The sequence below is a fragment of the Hipposideros armiger genome, unplaced genomic scaffold (genome assembly GCF_001890085.2).
Source record: "Hipposideros armiger isolate ML-2016 unplaced genomic scaffold, ASM189008v1 scaffold_16, whole genome shotgun sequence".
In the NCBI taxonomy this organism is placed as follows: Eukaryota; Metazoa; Chordata; class Mammalia; order Chiroptera; family Hipposideridae; genus Hipposideros; species Hipposideros armiger.
The window spans coordinates 1,252,509-1,265,675 of NW_017731366.1; positions in this window are offsets into that span (position 1 = coordinate 1,252,509).

Sequence of the window (13,167 nt, forward strand, 5' to 3'; positions counted from 1 at the left end):
GAGAAGTTGTTTCAAAGAGTTCATGATGATAATGGCTTCCCATCGGCTGAGAGTGGCAGTTTCTCATTGGCTGGGCTATAATCACGAGTCCACACCTGATGGCAACCAGCTAAAGAGGTTCAGCTGATGGAATTGAGGTAGTTTGCTAGGCAAGGAGAAATTCTTCCTTCCTCTTGCTGTGGTAAGTCTTCCTGTTTGGGGTCTGAGTGGCAGTGAATGAGAACTCCCCATTTGAGTTTCCTGACTCCATTTTAAATGAGGTTTCCTTTACTTACTATTAACACTTTTTATTGCTGAATAGTATCCCATTGTATAGATGTACATATGCATTTTGTTGATCCATGGTTCTTGCACTGTTAAGGGAAAAATAATAGATTTTGCTTATGGAGGAATCCGGTCCTCATTCATAAAGACAGCATATCTCAGCATCTCTGTTTTCAGGCTGTCCCATTTGCGGGTGGGAAGAAAACATTAAGAAAACCTGCGTTCGTTTGGGAGCAGCAGATTCAGGATAACTTTTATTCTTGTTTTCAAACTGCCTGTCCATTCACTGAAGGCTTAATTGGGAATGCTGGCAAGGGAGAGGTCTTCCTCTAAGGACTCTAAGAGGCCTTTCACCAAGGACTGAGAAAAAAGAATACTTTCCTAATTTTTAAAAACTCAAATTTTGTTTCTATAATAAGACATTAAAATTATTAGAACATATGTTGTCTTAAAATATGATACACATTTACTTTAGAAACTATTGAAATCATTTTTTTCTCTACCTTACTTTATCAATCTATTCCCTCTCCCTTCTTTGGCTTAATAGAGTAATGAACTTGACTCTGTGAGAGCAAAAAGGAAGCAAGGGCGGTTAACTATTGGGTCGTCAGAAAAGTCATGATGTATTTTTTTCTATGATTTTTGTTGCAAAAATGCGTCATGACTTTTCTGACAACCCAACAGGAAAAGGACAGTGGTAAAGTTAGTGCTTGTATATAAAATGAGAACTAAAATGAGGTGTAGGCTGTTGTCAAGTCCTTGTTTGTCTCAGTGTGAGATCTGGCACTGAAGTTGAAGTTGAGAAAAGGTAGATTTTATTCTTGGTTTTTCTCGCTCATTCATCTTGAGGAATTTACATAATGATTTTGCATCTTTAGTTTTGTGTTTGTGAAACAAACATTGGCTACCCCAGAGACCATGATGGTGGCTTCTTGGCTTCCAGGGGAAGAGGATGCAGCCCTCCAAGTGAAACTGGCAGAGGAGGGGCTGCTTTCCTGTATCCCCATTCTTTCACTGCATGTCGGGTCCACTTTGGTGGTGGGATGGCTGACATGGAGACAGAATGGAGAGGAGACCATACCATTTGCCCATAAAACCTAGATCTTCCAGAACATTTCTACCACATCCAAATTTAATTCACTCTAAAATCTAGGGGAAGCCAGGTTGACCAATGTTCTCCCTCATCTATGGCTTCATTTATGGCCTCAGTTTCCCCTCTATTTTCTGCATTGTTCACCTGTATCAGTCTTTCTTCTTGGATGGATATGTTGTTTTGTTCTTTAGATTCCACATATAAGCAAAATCACAGTGCCTCCGTCTTTATCTGTCTGACACTCCACTCACCACACCCATCCATGTCACCTCAGATGGCGAGAACCCATTCCCTTTCCTGGCTGAGCAATATTCCATTGTATACGAAGTCTGACAATTCAGTTCACAAACTTGTTGCAACGATGTTGCTAACCTTTTTTGATATCAGAGGGATTATTCCTTGTGAATTTGTACCAACTGGACAAAGAGTTAACCAAGTTTACTATTTGGAAGTGCTGAAAAGTGTGTGTGAAAAAGTTAGACGGCCTCAACTTTTTGCCAACAATTCATTGCTCACATGGCACTGTCTGTGGAGGGAGTTTTTAGCCAGTAAACAAATAACTGTATTGGAACACCCTTCCTACCCACCTGATCTGGCCCCCAATGACTTCCTTCTTTACCTGAAGATAAAGGAAATATTGAAAGGAAGACATTTTGATGACATTCAGGACATTAAGGGTAATACGATGACAGCTCTGGTGGCCATTCCAGAAAAAGAGTTCCAAAATTGCTTTGAAGGGTGGACTAGGCACTGGCATTGGTGCATAGCTTCCCAAGGGGAGTACTTCAAAGGTGACCATAGTGATATTCAGCAATGAGGATGAGTTTGTGAACTTAATTGTCAAACCACATATATACACCACCTATTTTTTTTTTAATTTTATTTTTTGGGGAGCAGAGTGTTTTTCCAGGACCCCTCAGCGCCAAGTCAGGTAGCTGTTTCAATGTAGTTGTGGAGGGTAACACCGGCAACCTTGGTGTTATGAGCACTGTGCTCTAACCAATTGAGCTAACTGGCTGTCCCTGTACCACCTATTTTTTATCCCTTCATGCATCAACAACACCCATGCTGCCTCCACATCTTGACCATTGTAAACAATGCTGTAATAAACATAAAAATGCACATGTCCTCTCAAAATAACATTTAGATTTCTTTTTTTTTCTTTTTTTTTTTTAAGATTTTTATTGGGGAGTTGGGGGGATGGGAACAGTGCTGGGGAATTGGGGGAAGGGGAACAGACAACTTGCTGTCCTTTTGTTCTTCAGTCTAGTTGTGGAGGACATCGCTTCACTGGCCCAAGTTGGCACCATCATTGCGCTCTTCCTGGATGGGGCAGATCAGTCGCCAGCTTCTGGACAGCCGCTCACTGCGGCTGCTGGCCACTCACACTGGCTGCTGGCTACACACGGTAGCCCATGGCAACCCACTGCAGCAGGGGCTGCAGCCTACCCCGTGGCCAGCGACTCACGGCAGCCCAGCTCCAGGTTGAGCTGTTGTTCAGCATCTTAGCTGTGGAGGGCAGTGTCACTGGCCCTCATATGTGGGATCCGAACCAGGGCCCTCTGGCATCCCTAACCAGTTCTTAACCATTGCGCCACTTGGCCGGCCCACATTTAGATTTCTTTAGATAAATACCCAGAAGTAGGATTACTGGGTCCTTTTTTGTCAATTGTTATAGCTTTCATTTTAAATTCTATTTTGTCTGGTATAAGTATTGCTGCCACAACTCTTGTTTCCTTTTTCAGGAAATATCTTTTTTCAGTCTTCGTGTGGGCCTCTTTGGGTTTATCTTGTTTGGAACTCTCTGTGTTTCCTGGGCTTGTATATCTGTATTCTTCGCCAGGTTAGGGAAGTTTTTAGTCATTATTTCCTCAAATAGGGCTTCAGTTCCTTGCTCTCCCTCTTCTTTTGTTACCCATATGATGTGAATGTTGGTACGCTTGATGTTGTCCCAGAGGCCCCTTAAACTTGACTCATTTTTTTGGATTTTTTTTCCTTTTGCTGTTGTGATTGGGTATTTTCTGCTACCTTATCTTCTAAATCGCTACTTTGATCCTCTGCTTCATCTAATCTACTGTTTATTCCCTCTAATGTATTCTTCATTTTAGTTATTGTAGTCTTTATTTATGACTGGTTCTTTTTTATGTTTTCTATCTCCACTTTTATGTTTCCTGTCTCTTTGTTGAAGTTCTCCCTAAGATCATTGAGCATCCTTGTAATCAGTGTTTGGAACTCCTCATCTGGTAGGTTGCTTGTCTCCATTTTGTTTAGTTCTTTTTCTGGAGCTTTGTTCTGTTGTTTTATTTAGGAAATGTTTCTTTGTCTCCCCATTTTGGCTGCCTCCCTGTGTTTGTTTCTATGTAGGGCTGCTATGCCTGCTGGTCTCAGTAGAGTGGCCTTATGAGTAGGCATCCTATAGGACCCAGTGGTGCAGTCTCCCTGGTCACCAGAGATGGGTGCTCCAGATGTGTTCCTTGTGTGAGTTGTGTGTGCCCTTCTGTTGTAGTTGAGACTTGATTGCTGTTGGCATGACAGTGGAAGGAATTGACCCTCAGGCTGATTGGTTGTAAGGATTGACTATGACTACAGTGGAGGAGCTGTTGTGCAGGGGCTGACCCTACAGAGCAGGATTTGCTTTAGCAGGGTTCTGGTGCCTGCCAGTTTGCCTTTTGGCTGTGTCATCCTTGAGGTGGCCAGGCGATGCTCTGGCCCAGTCCAAAGCTGGAAACTGGGCCTGCCAGCCCCAAGGCCTCCTGTAGGCCAAATTCAGCTGCAGTCTATGCCCTGACTGAGGCCACCTGGCATGAGCCACAAAGCAATCCAGAGATGGCTGCAGCCAGTGCTGTGCTTGGAGGTGCCTTGAGAAGCCAAGCCATGAACCAAGGCCAGCTGTCACTAGTGCTTGGCTTAGGGCTGCTCAGCTGGAGGTAAGGGACACACCAAAGTCAGATGCTGCTTGTTTGGGTTTTGTGAACCTTTGAGAAATTTTAGGAAAGTCTGCAGTATGAGCCAAGGCAGGCTGTTTATATGGAAAAGCCACTGGAATTGGCTTGGGTGTGCCTGAAAGTTGGGTGGGGCAGAGTCTCAGGGTATCACTAGGGCAAGGCAGATGAAAGGTGATAGCCAGTTTGATGGAGACTCAGATATGGCATCTACCTGTGTCTGCATGCAGGGAGGGAGAGGGCTTAACAAAGAAACAATGGCTTCTGCCAGCTCTTCCATCTGAGATAAAGATGCCCCTCCAGCCCTCATCCTGAAGCTAGACAGTTCAGTTCCTCCCCATATGTCTCTGGTGCCTTTCAAGCAGCTGGAGCTCAAAGCAAGTGAGTCCATCAGCGAGTGAGTCTGTGAGCAAGTAAGTCCATCTGTGAGCCCTTTAAGAGGACAGCCTGGGAATGCCCCACTCTGTCTCAATCAGCTACAATCTCTGCTGGTTTTCACAGGCAGAAGTTATAGGGACTTCTCTTCCCAGCACTGAAACCCTGGGCTAAGGAGAGTCTGGGACCCCTTGTTCCTATGGGTGGGGGTGGGGTGGGGGCAGACTTCTGCAGCTGAGATATCCCTCCTGATTTTTAATGGTCACACATGGTGTGGGACCAGCTCGTTTCGCATCTCTGCCCCTCCTACCAATCTCAAGGTGGCTTCTTCTGTATGTCTGTAGTTGTAGGGTTTCAGTTCACCTAGACTTCAGGTGATTCTTAATAATGGTTGTTCTGTGGTTTAGTTGTAATTGATGTGGTCCTGAGAGGAGGTGAGCACATTGCTTACCTACTCTGCCATCTTGACAGGAAAACCTGATGGATATATTTTTTATCTAGCTTTTTAGGGAGAGATATATTTGTCTAAACATGAATTGTATTCATTATTATTCTGATTAAATCCAGGTTGACTCTCTTTGCTGGTGGGTGTGAGACATCCTGCTTTCAAGTTCTGCTGTATCACTTGCTGACAGCCTCCTCTTCTCAAAAACCTGCTTCCTGGAGTTTTTGAGAGGGGCAAACACACAATGTGGTGTGTGAAAGACACAAAATGGATGTGAAACACTCTGAAATTTGTGGATCACTGCAAAAATATCAGCTATGCTAGTGATTATCTTATCTCTGCTGCTTTCATGGCTCCGAATGTTCTAAAGCCTGATGGAAACAAATGGAGTTCTCTAAAGATGAATTGCACTTAATGTCTCTCATTTTTTCCACAGTCAAACCAGTGTGATTTCATAATGATACTAATTCCTTTCATTGGCTTTAATGATGAAATTTTCTACCTTGGATAGAGACTCGGGGGATGGATATTTTTTTATGGATTTTTCCCTTTGGCCCTATTTCCAAGTTGTAATACCTCTTACGCTTTGGTTAGAGTTCTCTCAAGGAAGATTTCTAATGTCCCTGCTTGCCAATGTCCTGCAGGAGGATGTGTTGAGAGCCAGCCAGTCATAAAACTCTGCTGCCAGGAAATGAGGCAGCAGTTAACAGACTGGGGGATTGGAGCCCTGCTTCAGGCTGTATACTTCCTTGTTCTATTTCTGACAGGCTTTGCCTCTTCTGCCTACTTAAACAATATATGTTTTTCATCTGATATCAAAAGTGAATAGGTATCTGTAAGTAATTCAAACAATCCAGAAATGTATAATTTCGAAAGTCAAAAGTCATCTGTTATTTAATTTCTTCCTCATCACTGTTAAGGGTTTATTGGTTATTTCTCTAGATTTTTTTTCTATGCATATACTAGCATTTGTGTTAGTTTTCAAAAGTACAATCATATTAGACACATAGTTCTGTATCTCACTTTTTCACTTAATATTACATATGAGAAATTTTCTTATCTTTAAATCTCATTCTTGTTAAAAACTAGACAGTATTGAATGGATGTATCATTCTTTAATTGGACTCCTACTAAAGGATATTTGGGTTGTTTCTAATATTTCAATATGATAGAAAGTATTGCAAAAATATTTTTGTTCGTATTTCTTTCCAGGCCTGTGCAAGTGCTTTGGTTGGATAAGTTCCTAGATATTTCTGCCTACTCTTGAAGAATGGTAAATTTCAAGTTGCAAAATAAAACAAAGTAAGTTGCATTTTATTATTAGAGTAGTAACTGGTGAGCAAAGTAAATTTAGTCAGACCAAAGCGTGCCAATAAACTGTGTGGATCATTTTTCACACCTCTTGGTGGCACCCATGGTTGTGGTTAGGGTTAGGGTTGGGTTTAGGGTTAGGGTTAGGCAATATATGTGTAGTGCCTACTCCATGTGTGAGTAAATGGTTAGTTCTTTTTGGTACTAATAACATTGATAGTTACCATGTAACAAATACTTGTGATACGCCCAGGACAGCTCTAAGTGCTTAATAGGTATTAATTCACCAAATCCCCAACTCACCTTATGAAGTAGGCATTATAATTGCCTCTGCTTTCACAAATGAGAACTATAAGGTAAGCAGGCAGCAGGACTAGGATGTGAAATGAGACCAGCTGTCCACAGAGTCCTGCATCTCATCCACTGTGCCACACTGACTCCCTAATAGTAAATGGAATCACACTAGGTCCAGGACCAGATCTATCTGTTCTCTTAGATCTGTTTCTCTTCTAACAAGGAAGCCAGGGAGTAAGCTAATGGAGTTAGGATCGTTATGTTCTCCACAACTCTAACCCTCACACTCACCCTCACCCTAACCCTTACCCTAACCTTAACCCTAACCCTAGCTTTTATGAAACAACAACAACAAAAAACAAGCTTATATGGCATACTTTGCACTCTGATGAGAGTGCTTCACTCATCTGTCTCCTGTCTTTGAACTTGATCACCTTGAGGAAAGAGTCCATTACTCACCATTTTTTTTTTCACTCAACACATTTTTATTAACTCTCTACTAAATGCTAGGCCATTTGTGCACTAGCTCCTATCTCCTGTATGTTCAAAGGCTTTGCTGTTGCAATTGTCTTTTTTGCCCCCCAAACCCCATGATTTCCCCCTCTCTGTGCAGGAACTCTAACATCAGCATCTCAGCATGCTGTAGATACAAACATGGAATGGGGGAAGGCTAGGGAGAATCCCGTGCTGTTGGATTTTTTTTTTAATTTTTTTATTGTTAGTTTCAGGTGTACAAAACAATGCTGTGCTGTTGGATTTGAACTGGAGGAATCAAATAAACGTGTGTGTGCACGAATGTGCGTGTGCATGTGTATTTCCTAGTACGTACGCTGGAAAGGGCTAGAAACAAGGACTCACGCCTGTAGAAATTAGTGCACCTAGAGAAAAAAATCTTGGTTTCTGAATACCATTCCCCACTAAAAAGAAATAGGGTTCCTTGGGAAAATGGCTGACTCCATGTCAGAGGCAGAGAAAGTACAAGGTAAGCCTGGAAAATTAAGTTGTGTCAGACAGTAAGAAAATGCTCAAAGATGAATAGGGTTGTGTCTGCTGCTGATTGTCTGCTCTCGACAGGCCGCTAAGCAGGTGCATAGACAGGCCCTGTGATGGTCACCTGAGGAGCGCCTGGCCCCATTCAGTCTTCTGGAGTATCATGCTGGTACATGCTTGAAGCCTGTGTACCTCAGTCATGTACCTCTGGTTGTGAAGCGCTCAAACATTGTGGCTTTGGTCCCAATCCCAGCCTCTGTCAGGGACTATAGAAAATCTCTATGTTCTTTTGGCAACCACATGTGTTGTGTAGAGATGACCAAGAGTGGGAATATATTGGCTTAAAGTCCCAGAATATTATTCACCTTTGGGGACCTTTCCCCTTCAGCGGTGGATGTGTTAAACGGTAGGCACATACAATCAAAATGGGTGACCTGGGGTTCAGCCTCATGAGGGCTGAGTGACTTGCTGCCTTAGTTTGCAAAAGGTAGTACTTACGTGAAAATTATTTGTGACAAAGCATTGTCAGAAGTCTCTGGAGAGATGAATGTCTAAAAGAATGAACAGACACATTACCTGAGATTGTTCTTAATGAAGCAAGGTATTCATTTAGTCCAATTTGAGCTCTTAACGTCAAAATGAAATTTATGGAGTGGCCTCTAGCCAAATTACACCTCACACAGGGATTCTGCTGTTCTGGAAGATGGCAATTAGCTAAGGTTACCTGTTTCAACAGAAAGCAGGACAAGGATGTGGTAGCATCATACGAGAACCTCATCTTATGAGGTTTAGGTTTAAATCTATTTCTGACAGGAAAGGAAAAGTATTTATTGTTTCTGCAGCTGTAACTGATTTTAAAAAGAAATAAATGAAAAGGGAATGATTTTTCTGTTTATAGCTTGTGTAAGGGACATCTGTCTTTATTTATCCACTCAGCTCCCATTCCTTTTTCTGATAGCATCACCTTCACTTCTCTTGGGACACTCATCCTCCGTTGAATGCCTTCTCAGACAGACAGCTAACCAGGTGTCCCGTTCTCCATGGCTGAGGGTGGGATGGCACACAGTGGGTCAGGCAGACTCTCTTTTATCCGTGCTGTAAAAACTACAGCAGGGAAAGGAATGGAAAGTGCTGGAGTACAATTTTTAAAAAAATGGTCAAGGGCCAGCTGAGTGGCACGTTGGTTAAGAGCTGACTTGGGACGCCAGCTCTGAGCAGCAGGGCCCCGGTTTGGATCCCACATGGGGGCCAGTGACACTTCCCTCTACAGCTAAGATGGTGAACAACAGCTCGACCTGGAGCTGGGCTGCTGTGAGTCGCTGGCAAAGGCGTGGGCTGCAACCCCTGCTGCAGTGGGGCTGCCATAAGCTATCGTGAGTGGCCGGCAGCCAGCGTGAGTGGCCAGCAGCTGGTGAGAGCTGCCAAGAGCCACTGTGAGCAGCCATCTAGAGGTCAGCAACCCATCTGCCTCACCTGGGAAGAGCGCCATGATCACAATACCAACATGGGTGGGCCAATGAAGCAACGTCCTCCACAATTAGACTGAAGAACAAAAGGACAGTAACTTGTCTGTTCCCCTTCCCTGATTCCCCAACGCTGTTCCCCTCCCCCAATTCCCCAATAAAATCTTTAAAAAAATAAAAAAATTAAAAAATTAAAAAGAATAGTCAAGAATGGCCACACTGAGATTTAAGATTTACCTGCAACTCTCCCAAAATAATCCCTGCTTCACTCACCCACAGTTGATGGCATCTCGATCCTTTCAGTTGTGCAGGCAAAAAACCAACCAAACCAAAAGGAACAATAATATGAAATCATCGCTCTCATTCTCTCACACCCACATCCAGTCAGTCACAATATCCTGCTTACCTTTGAAATATATCCAGAGTCAGACCATTCTCCAGGATCTGCATGGCTGCCGGACCAACCCACGCGACCACCGTCTCTTGCCTAGATGATTACAGCATCCTCCTGGATGATCTCCCTGCTCTCCGTCGTCTATTCTGAACACCACAGCCAGAGTAACCTCTGTAGACATAAGTCAGTTGGTAGTTGATGTTGCTCCTTCTCCAAAACCTTCCAATGTCTCCCCATCTCACTCAGAGAAAAGGCAGTCTTCACCACGGCCTAAAAAACCCTACATCACCTAGTTAGCTTCTCACTTCTGTGGGCACATCTTTGGTCATATTCCTGCTCAGCTGCCTGGCCTTCTTTTATTCTTTAATGTCCTTGTGCACTTGCATGCCTTGGGGCCTTTGCACATGCTGTTTCTAGTTTCTGGGATATCCTTCCCCCAGACACCGTATGGCTTACGCAATCCACTCCGTGAACTCTTGTGTGTTTTCTCCAGATTCATTCAGCTGTGTGGGCACAGCCAGAGTAGCCAGAGCTGAGTTGAGATTGACTATGAAATTTAAACGGGTGAAGAGAGAAGTGAGGAAAAGAGGGGGCTGAGGGAAAATTAAAAGGTAACAGGAGAGATGGATTATCAGTGCAGTTGAGGTACCAGAAAAAGAGAGATGGAAAAATGCGGGACGGTGCCAGAGAGCAGATTAAGGTGGGTTTGTGGTTGTTGGTAATGATGTGACTGGAGTATGACTCCAAATGTGAACAGCCAAGCAGGGTGGAGAGCGGGATCATTTAATGAAATGAAAGGAACGGAGGGGACAGGGCTTTGGGTGGATCATCTGAGTGGATGTTGAAATCGCTGAGAACTAAGGTAGGAGCGGGGTTGGAGAGAGTGACAGTGAGCCAGGAGCTAGTAGATGACAACAAGGAGAAGTATGGGTGCTCTACCTGATGACCTGAGATTCAAAGATGCAGGGGGGTGCAGACAGTGAAGAGGGAGGGAAGCAAAAAGAACCTTCCTTCTCCCCAGATCCAGTGGCATGAGGCATGTTAGAGGGGGAGTGGCTGCCACTAGAGGGGTCTTCAGGGGAGCAGTGTCCTCAGGGAACAGCAGTGTTCCTGGGAGAGCAAGGCTGTGAGGCCACCTCTGAGAGAAGAGGCTGTGGATAGAGGGAGACTTTGCTGATGGTTGTGTTTCCTGAGGTCCCAGGAAATGGCTACAGGAGTTTGGGTTGGGGCCATGCAGAGCTGCCTGAGTGAGATTCAGAGCACAGGAAAGGGAAGTGACCTGGAGTCCTGGGTTCTTGTGGAGGCAACATAAACAGGGACAAAAGGCATAATGAAATGAGTAATGATGGTAAAACCTACAATAAGTTCCTTCCACCAACTGAAACTCGAGGAAAATATTTTTTTAAATTCTGCAACTGGAATGACTTAACAAATCAACTAGAAGCCTGCTATAATGAACAAAAATAACTATTAAAAGTTGCATTTAAAAAATATAAAAGCAATACATGCTCATGGTAGAAAAAATAATTCAATTAATTTAGAAGAGTATAAATGAGAAAAATGAGAATCCCCCTCTTCCTCCCAGTCCTACTCTCAGTGGTTAAATACTGTTGACAGTTTCTTGGGCATTCTTTCAGCCATTATCTATGCATGTACAAGCATTTACACTATGTAGCGTTTAAACAAAAAGGTGGGTGCATTATTGCTTTACAGCTTGGTTTTATCCCTTAGCAATACACTCAACATACTTTTTCATACACACATAAACTGCCCCATTCCACTGCCTATTATTTTATTATATACAGTCTATTAAACTCGTCCCCCATTTTTGGAACATAAGAGAATTCCAGATTTTTTTTTTTGCCTTATAAACATTGCTTTCATGAACATTCTTGAGCATAAATTGTTTTACTTCTAGTTTTATTTGAAAGTATAGAACAGATATAATATATAACTATGTGCACACTACTGGGATTAAATACATGTTAATATTTTATCATGATTGCTTGAAATCTTCAACTTTACTAGGAACCTTGCTCTTCAAAGTAGTTGCGCTAATTTATATTCCCATTCCCCCACATCTTTGATAACACATGGTATTGTCAGACTTTTGTTTGGCCAGTCTGTTGGGTAGGAAACAGTATTGCATTGCTTTGTGTTTACTTTCCTGTGTGTCAAAAACTTCAAGTGTTTCTTGGCCTTTTGGCTTTCCTTCTTTGTAAATAACTTGTCCTTTAAATTTGTCTGGTTCTCCTTGGCTATCTGCTGTTCCAAAAGGATGTGGGATTAATTTGCCAAGGTCTGTGAAAAATCTTTGTTGGGCTTATTAGCTATAGCTCTTTACATTCTTTTTTTAGTGATTGCTCTAGAGATTATAGAGCCTTAATTTTGCACAGCCTTTCTAGAGTTCATAGTGTATCACTTTGTGCAAACTGTAAAAATTTTGCCATTGTAGAGACCTATTTACTCCCATCCATGCTTTTATCCTAGTTGATATATGTATTATATCTATACTTATAAACCCTTATTATTATAATAAACCTTGTAATTTTTTCTTTAAGTATGACTTTGTATTTTAAGGGAACTAAGGAGCTAAGAGAAAAAGATACTTTTATATTTACTATTTCCAATGCTCTTTATTCCTTCCTGGAAATCCTAGTTCCCATCTGGTACCATTTTCCTTTAGCCCATGAAATTCCTTTAGCGCCTCTTGGAGTGGTGTAGCTGGTGACAAATTACCTTGTTTTGTTCTGTTTTAAACCTTAAACTATATTTTGCGTTCATTCTTGAAGAAGAACATTCTTCTTGGTTATAGAATTCTAGGTTTTGTGTGGTTTTCTTTCAGTACTCTAACGTTGTTTCACTGCCTTTTGGTCCTCATAATTTATGATTCAAATAATCAGAAATTTGAATCGTTGTTCTCCTGTAATAAGCTACTTTTCTTTTGCTGCTTTTATCTTTGATTTCTGGCAATATCACTATAATGTGCCTCGTTAGAGTTTTCTTCATACCTCGTGTGAGGGTCACTGAAATTATTTAATCTGTTAACTTAAATTTTCAACCAAATTAAAAAAAATTTATCCAGTATGTATTTAAATATTTTTTTCTGCCCCATTCTCTCCCTTTTTCTTCTGGGACTCCCAAGGTATGCTGGTTTAAGTTTTCAATATTTTCCCACAGACCCCTAAGATTCTGTTAATTATTTACAATTTTGTTCTGTTCTTTACTTTGGATAATGTCTATTGATTTATATCCAAGTTTTATTGATTTTTCATTATCATCATGATTCTGCTATACATTTTTAATTTTAATTAAAAGTTTTATTTTTGCAAGTCAATTTTTAAATATCAGATATTGTTGTTTGGAGTTCTAGACTTACCACTAGTTCTTTTTAAAGTTTCTATTACTCTGTTGGGATTTCTTATTTTTTCTTTTATTGGGAACATCCATTCCTTTATTTTGCTGAGCATAATTACCATGGCTGCTCTAAAATCTTTGCCTGCCATTTGACCTTTGGGTAATACTGGAGTTGGTCTCCATTGACTGTCTTTTCTCTTAAGACTGGGTCACGTTTTTCTCACTTTTTATATGTCAGT